Here is a 15,468-nt window from a genome sequence, read left to right as displayed (position 1 = left end):
TTCTTTCATTTGGACCTTGTTTCTTTGTCTCTTCATTTTGGCAGCCTCCCTGTGTTTCTATGCACTAGTTAGAGCTGCTTTGACTCTGTGCCTCAGTAGTGTGGCCAAATGTAGTAGGTGTTCTGTGGGATCCAGTGCACACCCTCCCCTATCACCCAAGCTGGGTACTTGAGGTGAGCTGTTTGTGTGGGATGAGTACACCCTCCTCTTATAGTTGAGCCTTAGTTGTTGATGACAGATCAATAGGAGGGATTTACTCAGGCTGGTTAGCTGCAAGGACTGGCTGTGGCCACTGACCACCAACCTCTGCAGTCTGTGGAAGATAAGCTATGCACAGTAGTAGTGCGCCTACATGCTATGTAGCTGTCCATGTGGTGCATTGGCTCTGGGTTTTTCTGGCTGGTGCAGGCCAAGGTCAGCCCTGACTTGTGTTCTGCCCAGGACACCCTACATAAGCTGTAAAACAATCTGAGATGGCTGCTACTTGTGCTGGGCTTGGAGATCCCCAGGTGAAGCTAAACTGTGACTCTAACCTGGCTGCCACTAGGGGCTCATTGAAGCCAGCCGTTGCTTGTTTGATAGGATTTAGGTAACAAGACCAGCCATTCTTAAGGAAAAGCAGCTTGGGTGGGCCCATGAGTTGGGTGGGGTAGAGCACCTGGGGATCTCCAAGGTGGGCCAAACAGTGTTAGCCAGGTTGTTGGAGTCTCAGATATGGCACCAGCTTACCAGCTCTGTGGGGGGAGGGTTTAGGAAAGGGACAATGGCCTCTGGTCACCTTGATGCCAGACATCTCAATTTCTTGGTGCCTTTCAAGATGCTACCTTGTTGATGAGAGTGAGTCTGAGTAGGTGAGTCCATGTGTAGTACTTTAAGGGGAATTGTTTGGGGCCCTAGAAATTTCCTCCACCAATTCAATCCCTGCTGGTTTTTGCAGCCAGAAAATTGGGGACTTGTCTTCCTGGCACTGGAATCCTGGGCTGGGGGGCCTGATGTGGGTCTGGCGCTCCTCATCCTAACATAGCCATCCTGAACTTTTATTCAAGTGGGTGTTAGACCAGCCTGTTCTGCATGTGCCCCTTCCACCAGTCTGGATAGATGTGTTTTTTTAAATTCCATAATTGTCAAGCTTTCATTCAACTCAATTTCATAGTTATCAGACTTCCATTCAGTTCGATTTCTGACATTCAAGAGTGATGGTTGTTCTATATTTTAGTTGTAATTTTGAAGTAGTAGGGTGAAGAGGCAAGCCATGTCTCCCTATGCCACCATTTTGACTGGAAGTCCAAAAATACTATTTTTTTTATTTACACTCTGATCATTGGTGAGGTTGAGTGTGTTTTTATATGTTTACTAGCACATATTCCTTCTTTTGAGTATTACCTCTTCCTATCCTGTGTTCATTTTCTTATTTTGTGATTTCTCTTTTTATCTTAATTTTTAGAATCTATTTATTTTGTATATTAATTCCTTTCTGTTGTGTATGTGATGCATATAATTGCTCCCATTAAATAATATTATTTATGCTACCCTTCACTGTATAGAAATGTTGTGGGATTTTTTTTAGTCAAATATGTTTAATCTTTTCTGTTAGAGTTTCTGGAGTTTTAATCATGATATTTCTGACTAGTATTATAAAGATAACCAATATTATTTTAAAATCTCCTATATTTTCTTTTAGCCTCTTATAGTTTTCTTGGCTTAACTGTTAATCCCTCTGGATTTTTACCCCTGAAATATGGACTAAAATAGTATATTAGTTATAATTAATGCAACAGGTTTTTGTTTTTGTTTTATTTTACTAACATTTCAACGTAGGTTTTCAGCAAGTAAAGACCATAGAGTGACTCAGACTAGAGCCCCTTTCATCTTGTGTTTCTACCCTCCTCTGGGTAAGGAGTCAACAAATTACTGCATGCCTGGACACAAGCCCACTGCCTGTTTTTGTAAATAAAGTTTTATTGGAACAGAACCACGTCCATTTGTTTACATAGTGTCTATGACCGATTTCCTGTAAAATAGCATAGTTGAGTAGTTGCAATACAGACCAATGACCCATAAAGCCTATAATATTTACTATATATATAGCATTTTACAGAAAAAGTTTGCTGGTTTCTGCTCTGATGTCTCAGATTCCTTAGTTTCCATCTGGCTTGTGGAAAAGAGAGATCATGCCAGAGGTTTTTCATGGTTGGGAACTGGAAGAGGAGTACAATGTTGAGAACCACCCTGCCTAGTTTCAGAAGCTGTAACCCCGCCACGGCTAAGGCTGAGTGAGCGACCTCCTGACCATAAGCTACTAATGAGACAAAGCTTATCTTCCTGGCAGGAGCACCACTTCTGCTCCTTTTACTTCATCCATAACTGGCCCCCAGTGCTTGGTTGGTTAGCCAATGACAGGTAAGATTCCTCAAGGGAGGATGGACCTAAGATAGGCACGATCACATGGAGGCCCCAGAGAAGGACTTGGGGGGCTACAGCAAAAGGGGGTGATTGACCCTGGCCCCTCGGCTTTGACATAGCCTGAGTCCTCATTCTGTCTGCGAGAAGTCTCCTAATCTCTTGGCTGCCTTACTTCCCCTGCCTGACTTAAGCCTGAAACAATGACGTAGGGCAGTACAACCCTGCACTGGAAAGGGCGGGTTCCCTGGGTGATCAAGACTAAGAAAAAATACATAAACTCCTATGAAAACTACTTTGCTAAGGATGCTCTCAATTAAATGATAAGGGTCTGAGCAGGAAATGAATTTGTTTCCCAAAGTTTTGTAGCCCTTTAGCTAACAGACCCTGACTCAGAATAGGCCCTCGTAGTTCCTTTTTTTAAGATATTTTATTGATTATGCCATTACAGTTGTCCCATTCCCCTTCACTCCCCTCCCCCCTGCATACCCCTCCCCCACCATTCCCCCCCTTTCGTTCATGTGTCACAAGTTCTCTAGATTCTGTATTTCCCATAGTATTCCTGCCCTCCCCCTGTCTATTTTCTACCTACCGTCTATGCTACTTATTCTCTGTACCTTCTCCCCCTTCTCTTCCTCCCACTCCCCTGTTGCTAACCCTCCATGTGATCTCCATTTCTATGGTTCTGCTCCCGATCTAGCTGTCCTCTTAGTTTGCTTTTTTGTTTTAGGTGTGGTTGTTAATAACTGTGAGTTTGCTGTCCTTTCACTGTTCATATTTTTCATCTTCTTTCTCTTAGATAAGTCCCTTTAACATTTCATATAATAAAGGCTTGGTGATGATGAACTCCTTGAATTTGACCTTATCTGAGAAGCACTTTATCTGCCCTTCCATTCTAAACGAAAGCTTTGCTGGATAGAGCAATCTTGGCTATAGGTCTTTGGATTTCATGACTTGGAATACTTATTTCCAAGCCCCTTCTTGCCTGTAAAGTCTCTTTTGAGAAGTACACTAACAGTCTGATGGGCACTCCTTTGTAGGTGACTGTCTTCTTATCTCTTGCTTCTTCTAGAATTCTCTCCTTCATTTTAATCTTGGCTAATGTAATTATGATGTGCCTTGGTGTGTTCCTTCTTGGGTCCAACTTCTTTGGGACTCTCTGAGCTTCCAGGATTTCCTGGAAGTCTATTTCCTTTGCTATATTAAGGAAGTTCTCCTTTACTATTTGTTCAAATAAGTTTTCCACTTGTGGCTCTTTCTTTCCCCCTTCTGGTACCCCTATAATTCGGATGTTGGAACATTTAAAGATGTCCTGGAGGTTCCTAAGCCTCTCCTCATTTTTTTGAATTCTTGTTTCTTCCTTCTTTTCTGTTTGGTTGTTCCTTTCTTCCTTCTGGTCCACTCCCTTGATTTGAGTCCCAGTTTCCTTTCCATCACTATTGGTTCTCTGTGCATTTCCCTTCATTTCAATCAGTTTAGCCTTCATATGTTCCTCTAATTTGTGGCTAAAATCAACCAATTCTGTGAGCATCCTGAGCACCAGTGTTTTGAACTGCGCATCTGAAAGGTTGGCTATTTCTTGGTCACTTAGAATTGTAGGCTCTGGGGCTTTGAGCTGTTCTTCAGTCATAATGTTTGGTCTGTTCGCACCTGTTATGTATGAGCGGTGGAGCCCTAGGAGTTCACCAAGCCCGGGCGACCCAGTCGCTGGGTTGTGACGTTGTATGTGGGGGCGGGGTCAGGGAGGGGAAAAATGGTGCTTTGCTCCCCTCTGCTCTGATTTCTGTCCCCTCTGTGGCTTCCCACAAACAAATTGGACCCCTCTGGTGCTGGTTCCTGGGTGTGTTGGCCTATGTACTCTCCAGGACCCTGTGGGTCTCTCCAACAAACTCTCTGTGGGTCTGGGAACATCTCCCAGCCCCTCGACCCCGAGGGGTCCAACTTGGTGCTTTCAGGCTCTAATTCCCACTGGGACCCTAGCCTAAGCGGTGTGTCTCACTGTTCACTCCTTCGCTTGGTTTATCTGCACGCGAATGTGTGACTGCAATCAGATAGCTGCCCTGCACCCTCACTGGGTCTGCCCATCACCACCCCACACCTGGGATCCACCAACCGCCTCTGCCTCCGCTCCTGGGTTGGTCTGACCAAATGATCTTTCCAGCCTGACCCCACTCCGCCGCTGACTCCGCCCCTCTTACCAGTCTGGCTGAGTGGTTTGTTGTGGTTGGACTTCCGTACAGTTCAATTTTCACTGTTTTGACTGCGTTTTTGTTTCTAAAACTTAGCTATCTTTAAATTTAGTTGTGGGAGGGGGCACAGTGTTTCCACCTATGCCTCCATCTTGGCTGGAAGTTCTCGTAGTTCTTTATACGCTTTCTGTTTGATCCTTACTGGCTGAACAATGATCAATGAACTTTACCTGTATTCCTGTGCTAATTAAACCCAATAAAAACCTGTTAAGGCAAGGGTTGGGGCGCTCTTCCCTTGAGAGAGTAGCCGTGAAGTGTCTTTTCCTCCATAGGACTCGGGAATCCATGTGAATTTGTCTCATGTCTCATCCATGACGCCACGGACACTGCAGACCAGTGTCTGCGTCAGTACAAAGTTTTCATCTACATTTCGTTGGTCAGATTTCACTCACTTGGCCTCCCCTAACTACACTATCTTGCCATGTATAATGCACACTCATGCTTTTGGCCCAAACTTTCAGGAGAAACTTTCCTTTTAATTTTTTAATTCAAGTTTTTATTTATTTATATTTAGATACTTGTTTTTTGTATTATAGTGGAATTTTAGTGTTTATTTTTTAACATATTACAGTACAAAAAATTTATGTAACAAATAATTATAAAACACAAGAACAGATACAAGGTACAAGAAGTTTGGTACTACAAAACCAATTATCATATTTCGGGATACTATTTTGCATATGGATATTGTTATTGCTTTCTAAAGCACACTTTTAATGTATAAGCATAAATAAAAGAATTAAAAACATTTACATAGACATAGAATAAGTACTACCTATGTATAATATGATCTTTATTTTTTCCTCAAAAATTTGGGCAGAAATGTGAGCATTATACACAGCAAAATACTCTACATAGGAGGCTGGAAAATGTGAATTAGTTGTGCATCCAGGAAAAAAAAAGAAACAGATTTGTAGATTGATTAGCCATTCTCTGACATAGTGTGCCCTGCAATTCTTTCTTTCTTTTTTACTGCTGATTTTTCATTAGAATAGGCTACATTATGCTGTGGAAATGAACAACCCCTAAATCTCAGTAGGTTAGAACAACAAAGGTGTACTTCTCATCCATACTACATACCCCTAAGGAGTAGTAGAGGTGGCATTGCTCATTATTGTCATTCACTCCAGTCCAATGGAGGAGCCGCTACCAGGCACACCTTGTTGGCTGCAGCTCTAGAGGGAAAAGAGAATGTGGTGATGCATGCACTTCTGTCCAGTTCTTAACTTCTGTCCAGAACAGACAGCTCATCACTTCCATCCAACTTTCACTGGCTGAAACAGAACTACACTGTCCTTCAGTAGGGTGTGGAAGTGCAATTCTCTCACGCGCTTCAAAGGAAGCAGAGCTGGAATGTTTGTGAACAGCAGCCCAAATGGACACTGCACTCACACACACAGATCACATTTGTTGCTTGCCTACGGGAGGTCACCCAGATTTCGCCCAGTCGTTGCACCCAGTCAAAGTCAAGGAACTCTAGATATCAAATGCTCCAGCAGGTCTGAATAGTGGTCTGGAGCCTAGCAAAGAAAATCACTCTCTGCTTTCACCACTGATTCAGATGCTGAAATTCTAATACAGACATGTGACCATGGCCTAAAACAGGCTTCTGAGATCTGAGCTGCTTCCATGGATGTGAACCCTGCTCTGAATGACCATGCTTAAAGAATCAGGAGCACAGCACAATCTAGGGTGGGAAGCAGAAAATATGGCATTTTGCTGAAACCCATACTTCAGGGAAACCGTCAGCCTCGTTGAAAGACACGTCACTATTCCACCACGCTCACGTTTAGGTACATTGGATTAAGGGCATAGGGGACAATGTGGGAGAAAGCAGCAGACACAGATTTAAAAAATCATGGAAATATTAAAACATATAAACTAATATTTGCTTGCTTAAGAAAGGACCCTCATTTTTTCAGTTTTGAAAATAGTAAAAAGAGATTCATGGATTATAACCATGAAGCGAATCATTTTGAACAAGAGAATCATGCTACCATTAGACAGATAACCTCCTGATAAAAATTTTAAATAATGTAATTTTTCAAATAAGTTTTCAATATCTAATGCCAACAATAATACATATTTTTTCATATTTTATTTCTTTGGATTTGCATATCTCTGTGTAACTACAGGAAGGTAACTCATGTTTTTAAAATCACTTCCCTTAACTCATCAAAATTCTGCTTTGTTAATTATTTGATGTGCAAGAAGTTTTTACATACTTTTCAATAAGCATTTTAAATCCTCTCTCCAAGAAACAGAAATTTTCATTTTTTTCTAGAACAAATTAATTTAAACAGCAAAAGATTTAAGTTTGTCTTGAAACACACTCTCTATGAAACTTTGAAAAGTCTTATTTCTTTTGCTAGGTCCCTTAGCTAGCTCTTGAAAGGTATAATTATTTCCCTCAGTTACTTTATAGTTATCTTTTTATGGGCGAGGCCACCATTTCCAGTAGAGAATTCATTTTAGTCTCCTTTGTGGTACGGTGGCTGCTACTATACTCCTATTTGTTTTTTTCATTAATTGAATGCTTTAACATTTTTGCTCTCAACACTCGTATCAGTTCTTCTTATGGCTACTACCCACTAACTGGGAAATAGCCCTCAAATGTAAAAAGGTCATGTGTGGGCTTCAGAAAACTCCTTCTTCCCTATGCTCATGTCCAGTTCTTGGAAGAGTTTTTCTTTCAGACTGTATGAAGCAAGTTAGATTTGGTGTCCTGGCAAGATTATGAATTTATAGAAGAAAGAAAAGAAGACTGAGCTTAGTGAAATTATTGCTCAGGAAAGCAATAATTTATTGTTTATTTTGGAATTCTAATTGTGGGAGGAAACCCCCCCAATTTAAATTATATTGCCAGAGAGCCTAAAAAGTGTATCAAATTCCAAGTCAAATAGTTACATTACCTTTTCCACCTAAATTTAATAAGCAATAGGATGGAGTTTATTTTTTACATTTACATGTCATATGGCTTCTAGAAGCAAGTTTTCTTATTTGCAGCATAGGCAAGGCCAGGTAATGTAGGTTACAATTCTTCCTCCATTATTTACTGGCTAAATATTAATAATTTAGGCAAGTTATTTAACCTCTCTGACTCAGTTTCTTTATCCCTAAAAACAGACAAAAGAAGTGAAGGATTAAAGGAAGTTAATTCTTATAAAGCACTTATGAATTCTTGTTAAATAAATTAACAAGATCCATACACCCAACCAGTGTAGCAAGAACCACCACCACAAGTCACATAAGAAAATGTATTTCTTACCTGGCTGGTATAGCTCAGTGGATTGAGCCGGGGCCTGCGAACCAGAGTATTTCGGTTCAATTCCCAGTCAGGGCACATGCCTGGGTTGCCGGCCAGTTCCCAGTGGGGTACCCATGAAAGGCAACCATACAGTGACATTTCTCTCCTTCTCTCCTTCCCTTCCCCTCTAAAGATAAGTAAATATAATCTTTTAAAAAAGAAAATGTATTTCTTTACTTTTAGCCCCTCTATTTCCTACCACAGCTGTGCTTTGTCAACTGGGGCACACTATTTTAGCAGATTTGAACTTTGCCAGAAAGGTGTTTGTATTTTATTTCAAATTATGATTCTTGAGCATCAGGTGATAACACCATTCTGCTGTACACTCAGGGGCTCCTTAGAGTTTGGAGCATGAGAAACATCAACACTATGGTCTGATATTTGTAAGGAGCTTTGATATCCAAGGAGGCACTCAGGAATAGTTATGGTATTAAAAAAAAAACCCTAAACCGGAATTCATCCCCTAAGAATTCATCCTTTAGGGGTTAAAAAAAAAAAGCTGAATTGGAGAACTGCCTGTATTTCACTCTACTGCCTTTGGAAGAAGAGGTGTATCTAAAGTGCTTCCATCATGAATAATGATTGAGAAACTGTCTTTACTCTCCCGACTACTGTACTCCCAGGCAGAAATCCATGAGCTGATGCCTGTGTGTCGATCTGGAAGTTGGTTATTACATATGTTTAGAGCAACCCGTATCCAGAAGCCCAGTGTGAAGGGGCATCAGAAGGAGGGGGCGCAGCGGGGCTTCTAGGGTCACATCCGAGTCCCAGTACTTTTTCCGTGACTTCACATCATCATTTCGGAATCTGCTCCCTTTGTTTACATTTGGAGCTTGGCTCAGCCCCAGAAACCATTAGTACCTTCTAAAAGGAAAAGTATCTTGCATCTGCAGACAGTGCTGAGGGGCAGGGGAGCAAAGTTCATTCTCCTGGCTACGGGAGGATGTCTCTCCTGCAACACGTGTCGGTTGAGACAAAATCTTTCAGTATGGAGCAGTTTAAGTGAGGTGGAGGTTTGGGGAAAGGCGAGGCCCTTGGTGTGGGGCAAGCAAGCAAAGTGCGGAAGCTGTACGGGGATTCTTCTAGAAAGTGGGGTGGGAAAGGAGCTAGGGAGGGCGTGTGGAGGGAAGGGATCTGTGTCAGAACGTGCGTGTGAGCGGATACAAAACCCGAGAGAGGCGTGAGCAGAGCTGTGTGTGCAAGCGGGAGCGAGGGGCGCCGGCTCGGGGTGTGTGCGCCTGGGTGAGTGACACTGAGGGGCGGGCTGGCCGGCGGACCAGCGGGCGGGGGCAGCCTGCGAGGGGCGGGAGTGTCCCTGCGTGGAGCCGGCCGACCTGGAGTTGTGTCAGTGAAGGAATCCAGTCGGGGGCTGAGCAGGCTGCGCCCTCCGCCGCGAGCGCCGGCAGCGCGGGGCGAGCTCCGGACCTCGAGAGCGGCCCAGGCAGCGGCTCCCTCTCAGCCCGCCCTCCGAGCCACAGGGGCCGCCACCTCCGCGCCTCCCCCCGCACCCAGCGACCGCGCCCCCGATCCTGGTCCCTGGCCCGGGACAGAGTACCGGGCGATCGGCACAGAGGTAAGCCCGGGACCCTGGCCACCACCGCCTGGGATCCCCTTCCCGCCCTCTGAGGCCGAGTAGGGACTCGGGAGTCGGACGGACGAGACGGGGCCTGAGCTGCTAGGAGTATGGCTCAGTCGCGGTCGAAGGTTCGGCAGCCCGGGCCGCCCAGCCCCCCGCTGCCTCCAGGGGCGCTGGGTGTGGCCCAGCTCGGTGCCGAAGCCGGCTGGCGGCGAGGACCGGACGCGGAGGTCGCCGTCCTTCCTTTCTCTGGCTGGCACGATCCGGCCCGCGGGCAGGCGAGCGGTCCTCCCGCTCTAGGTCTGAGGAGGCTCTAGGTCCGCTGCACGTTTGAGCTCCCTGGGCGAGCGTGCGGCCGCTGTACTCCGACGTGGACCCGCCGCCCCGGATCTGTATCCGCCACGGTCCCTGATCTGCCCTCTCCCGCGCGAGCGCCCCCTTCTACTGGCAGAGTGGAGTGTGACCCACCCCCTCCCACCAGCGGTCAGCTGCCAGCAGAGGAGCTACGGCCTCAGCTGGACCTTCTCGCCCCCAGTTGCGGCCCCTGCGCCCCTGGGCGCGGATGGAAGCAGGATGCATCCGCCCGTGTCCCCGAACTCGCTTCGGTTGCAGGCTAGGTGACAGGAGAAGCTGAGCGACCTGGCCGCGCAGGACGAAGCGGTCGCTTTGTAGTGCCTAGGCGGGTGGAACCGGAGTCCGCAGGCAGCGGCCGGGGCTCAGGATTATGCAGCGGACCAAGCTCAGAACATCGGTTGTTTCCGAGGTCCGGGAAGGGTTTGTCTCGCTCTCTCCACGGCTCGCTCGCACTCTCCTGCTGGCTCGCACTCTGCTGATCGCTGGCACTCTATTCGGTTGTTAGTACTTAATGCACACGTAGAAGGTGAAGGGCTGAGACTTTACCTGGACAGGGATGCGACCGAAGCCTCCCATCTACACGAGTGGAGATTTCCTGTTCTTGGGGGGTTGGTGTGTTTGTTAACTTCATGAGCTTTCAGTTCCCAGCATTCCTGATTTCGGTGGATGCCGAGGTTTTGGAGACGTGACGCTGTAATGGTTCTTTTTTTGTACAGCATTTTCCTTTAAGTATATTACAGAAAAGGTGACTTGAGAACTAGTGAACTTCAAATACATCTTTTTTACATAAAATATTCTGTAATAGTTTCACATGGTTACTTAAAATATTTCTTAAATGTTTCATTAGGAACTTTTACTCCTTCCTTCACAAGTAAGAAAAAAAAAGACTCCGGAATTTTAGAACCTGTGCAGAGGAAGAGGCTTTATGCCAGTATTTGAAAGAGTCAGGTCGTGCGTGTGACCTTTTATGACGCCGTTTTAGTTTGTTTTAATGGAATGATTCATGGCTATTCTGATTATGTTTTCTAGAAGTAAAGAAGATTGCAATATAGCAGGGGGGGAAAAGGATAGGAAGTCAAAAGTTGCTTTATTTAGAAAAAAAAGAATATTCAAGTAACAAATCCAGTTATTTTGAAAAATACTCAAAATAAAAACTGAAGTTGCCTTCTGGGTAAAGTATTTCGTTGGCCTTATAAAATTGTATCACTTAGCCAGAAAGCAGTGTGTTGTGTGGATCGGGGCAGTTTCGTCAAGTAGCTAGTGTTTAAAAATAACTGTATATGATAATATTTGATGGGTCTTAAACTGGGGGAAAAATCAACTTTCGGAATGATTTTCTATTTGGACAAGGCATTTACTGCTGCAGTCTCTAATTAGAGTTTTGGATGAAACTCAAGCTTTGTAAAAACCTATTTTTATGGAGCAGCAGAACAAAAAGCCTATAAAATTCTGTATCTTTGTGGTTTTAAACACACACACAGACACACACAAACTAGACTAGCCCCACAGATAATTTGCATAAAAAATACAATCACTTGAATGCAGAGAATATTTAAGAGGATAGTAAAAATTCAACATCTGGGAAAGGTCTGTATTAATTGGCAATTTTCTTTCTTTAATCCCTGCCTCTGAAAATATTCAGTGATTTCCTAGGAATCAACTTAGTTTAATTTGGTTTAATTAGTACTTATTTGGACAAGCAAAAGGATCGATACTCCTTCTGTATTCATTTTGTTTTAGAGAGGCCCCTAATGAAAGCCTTCACGGTCAGTTCTGTGCTCCCACTGATTTTCATGTGGTCCTTCTGGGGGTAGGTATCTTTGGGCTGTGAAGCTGCTTTGCCAACTCTGAAATGATCAGAGGAAGAAAATGCTTAGGGCACATCATTGCAGTCTTGTGGTGCTGCCAATCAGAAGAGCTCATAGGTCAGTTTTGCTGTATGAATAGAAATACTTTTTCACCAGAAGTTAATCTTGAGATACAGCTCATTTTGGGTTCCAAGTTTTTTTTCAATTTCAGTCTCTGATCACAGAACTGTGCCGTCATTAACAATGACTATTGATTTATGGCTTTTTTGTACTGACTATTGATTTAAGTTGAAGGTACTTAGATGGTCTTCATTCTACTACCTTTACACAATTTTAATCAGCATCTTGTGAGGTGAGCTGGGACAGGAACTTCTGGTATTATTTGATAAGATGGAAGAAGTTGAGGTTGCTCATGGTAAGATCTAAGCTACTACCACCTGTCTTTCGATATGATTAGCATGGGGTAGGTTCTGAATGTATTAAATAGGCACTGCTTACTCACTGCTTCTTAGTACTTCTTTCCTACTCATCTTCTGTAGACCTGTTACTATTATTTGACTGTGACAATTGAATCATACGACTGCTATAATTTTTGTAGACAGAACAGTGGCTTTTATAAACATGACAGAGGACCCGAAGGCAGAAATAGAATATGACAAAGTGATGGAGTCTGTTTATTGATCTCTGAATGATTGTGCATAATTCAGCTAATCAAGTCCTTCTCCCTGTCCTGTCTTACATGTAATCACACAATTAAATTAGGATTTTCACGATACAAACAGCTAATAACCCAGTACACATACTTATAGAAGGAAAACAAACCTTTTTTTCCTTCCCTTTTTTGAAGTTGTCTGCTGTGAAGGTGTTATTTCCTTGACACATCTGTGGCTAATTCGGAGCTGTGATGCTTGTTATGTAAATAGGCCATATGTTTAATTTCTACAGAAGTGTATGCATTCCCTGTTGCCGTGCTGGACAGGATCCGCTACTTACCACATCTAAGACAATTAGTCTGTGAAGATGATTTCTCTTTGCTATTTATAGCACTTCTATTACTTTTGTTTAATAGTATTATTTAATAAAAATTCTTCAATGTGACGGTGTCATCTGTCCTTACATCATATTAATCTCTTTGCTGACACAAACTCAGTACTCACTATGCACGTGTTAAACAGACTTTTCACAGTGGACGTCCTGCTGCCAGGCTAAGAGGCCCCCTGCCTGACGACTAATTTTTCATGTTCTCTGCTATACCTTTTCCTTTCACAACAAAAAGACTTTCCTTTTCTTGAAGGCCTTAGCATTCTCTTTATCACCCAGACTTGAGACCTAGGATCCACCCCTGACTCCTCTCCCTTTCATTCCCCCCAGTAAAACTAGGCATCGAGTCATTAACTCTTCCATTGGGACCATTTCTCTGAGCCAGCCCCCACTTCCCTTTGTATTCCTCACTCCCTGCCCCCTCCCCCCCATAGCCCAGGCCTGCAGCCATCACTGTGTTCTAGGATCAATATAGTCTCCTACTTCCTGGCCTCTCTCTGATTGAGCGTCCCCCCTTGCGCACACTTCTGCCAGCCACCTTCCTAAAACTCTTCTTAGAACTCTTCTCCAAAGGTTGTCTCATGGGAATCCCGTGTTGGACTCAGGTTTCGCTGATTCTAAAGCTAGTGCTCTTTCTACAAGTTAAAATATTTTCCATGTCCTCCCAAAATTGCTTTTGGTGTGAAGTCGGACCTCTCAACCTGGTTTAATGTACCTCAGAGTCTTGCCCAGATCTAGCTATCCAACTTTATATTTCTCCACCATGAACCTTTGTTCTGACTCATTGGATCTCACTGCCTTCGAAGATGACTTTGTACCCTTGTGGTCACCATCTGCCTTTTAGAGTGCCTTTCCTTTCCCCTCTGACTTAACCACAAGCTCAAGTCTGCACATCCTATTCATGCTACCCTCGTGGGCTTCCTCGTCTTCTGCCCTTTTTGTCTGCATCATCTCTTTAGACCATCAGATGCTCTCTTATACTGTTGTAGTCCTAATTCTTGCTTTCCCAAGTAGATTGCAAGTTCCTTGAGGGCACTGATGTACCTGTTATGCCATGTTTGAATCATTTACAGGCCTTTGGGCATGGCAAGCACTTGACAAGTATGTGTGTAGCATTAATCAAGCAGAAGAATCACTTTTTTTTAGATGCTGAGCTTTGATATTGCCAGTGTACTGCTCACCCTTGTGTCCCCCAGAGCCTGGCTTGCAGCTTGACACCTAGTAATGACCTCAGTAAATATTTGTTCACATAGAAATTGATTTTGATATTGGATCAGAGGGACAGAGAGGCACTTGGAGGAGACATTTTTCGAGGAGTTTTTCCCATTTCAGTAGTTCTAATCAGCATCTTTATTCATCATCTGTGAGGATTCTGAGGCCTGGCATATTCCAGAGTTGAGATACTGATGGAAGCTGGTAGTTGTAAGTTAGAATTCAGGAGGTTGTTGTTATTTTAAGGTGCAGTGATGGGTCCCATTAGTGAGCAAAAATAAAAGCATGCTGGCCTTATGCCAGTAGTTTATGTAAAAAACAATTAGACTTGAGTTATTAGTTGCATAGAAGTTGAGCTAATTGGCCCTAAAATCCTGTACTGCATTGCAGGGCTACCCAACCTTTTCATTTAAAAACTTCCATATATATATGTTAGCTGGGGGAATCTATCTGAGGATGAAGTTGGGGTAGGGAAGAGATGCCACACCCATTCTCTTGTGTTCAGGACAAAATCCAATTCTTTAAACTTAATAATAAGACTCATTTTGTATAATGCACTGTTTCTGCCAAGATAGAGTTTAGAGTCAAGCAGGAGAAATAACATGTGTCCCAGAAACAAAGGTCTGAGAGAGCTCAGAAGGGAAAATTTCCTTCTTGGAGGCAGGTGGGGGCTGCCTAAAGTCATAGTTGTTTGAGCTGATTATTGAAAGGATTTAGGTAAGGCTGCAATAGCTATTATTGGAAACACAAGGGAGGGGGAAGGATAGGGTTGGCGGCATTGCGGGGTAGCGCAGGGGCAGCTCAGGGCAGGCGATCTAGCATTTTTGACTCTAACATCAGTAGTACACCAGGGCCCTCCAGGGCATTGGTGGTCTGCAGTGTTTGATAATGAAACTTGAAGGATATACAGACACCTGCAGTAATTACTTGTGGTGCCAAGTGCTGAACTGACCATGACATAAAGCACAAAATAAATCTTTTAAGCAATGTTACCAGTGCATTCCTGGGTAGCATCCAACTTGCTTAGAATGCTCAAAAAGGCCTCCTGCATTATGGAAACACCACGGAAGGCTGAAACTTTCATGGTGGTGTAAATAGGGAATGTCTGCCTGATTGTGCTCCTGAGGAGCCAGCCGTCTATGGGACACTGCCCAGTGTTCCCACCAGAGCTTAGTAAATGGGGTAAACATACTGTTATGTAGAACTTCCATTCTGATTTTGTAGAACTGCACCCATGGACTGTAGAACTAGGACCAATTGGTGTAAGTTTCAGGGAGACAGATTGAGGGTCAGTGTAAAGTAAGTAGCCCTGTTATGGATAATGGACTGTCCTATTTCATTAGGCAGTAAGCCCCTCATAACTAAATTCATTCAAGCGTAGGCAATGTCTCATTTAAATACATGCATTATCTCCTTTCTTCCTCAAAGCACTGCTTTGAAGTATATATGTATGCTAATTATCCCCATTCTACTGAAGAGCAATACTGAAGCCTAGGAGGTTGAGTTAGGAGTTAAGTCGGA

At 43.7% G+C, this 15,468-nt stretch overlaps 1 protein-coding gene across 3 annotated transcripts in view; it reads left to right on the top strand.

The window, feature by feature from the left end:
- Window positions 1-9,101: 9,101 nt before the first annotated feature.
- Window positions 9,102-15,468, top strand: part of SPATS2L (spermatogenesis associated serine rich 2 like) — a 164,498-nt gene continuing 158,131 nt past the window's right edge. Inside the window, exon 1 of one of the 3 annotated variants that reach the window (XM_037043680.1) lies at window positions 9,102-9,198. The gene's annotated coding sequence lies outside the window, so the exon portion shown is untranslated. Of the gene's footprint in view, window positions 9,199-9,235; window positions 9,530-15,468 lie in introns of those variants that run through there. The other 2 variants (XM_037043677.1, XM_037043679.1) reach the window with 2 other exon arrangements.

The sequence above is a fragment of the Sturnira hondurensis genome, unplaced genomic scaffold, assembly GCF_014824575.4.
Source record: "Sturnira hondurensis isolate 20B ecotype Veracruz unplaced genomic scaffold, ASM1482457v3 Scaffold0004136, whole genome shotgun sequence".
Classification (NCBI taxonomy): domain Eukaryota; kingdom Metazoa; phylum Chordata; class Mammalia; order Chiroptera; family Phyllostomidae; genus Sturnira; species Sturnira hondurensis.
Note: the sequence above shows the minus strand (reverse complement) of the source record. Positions and strands in the feature narration are given on the sequence as shown.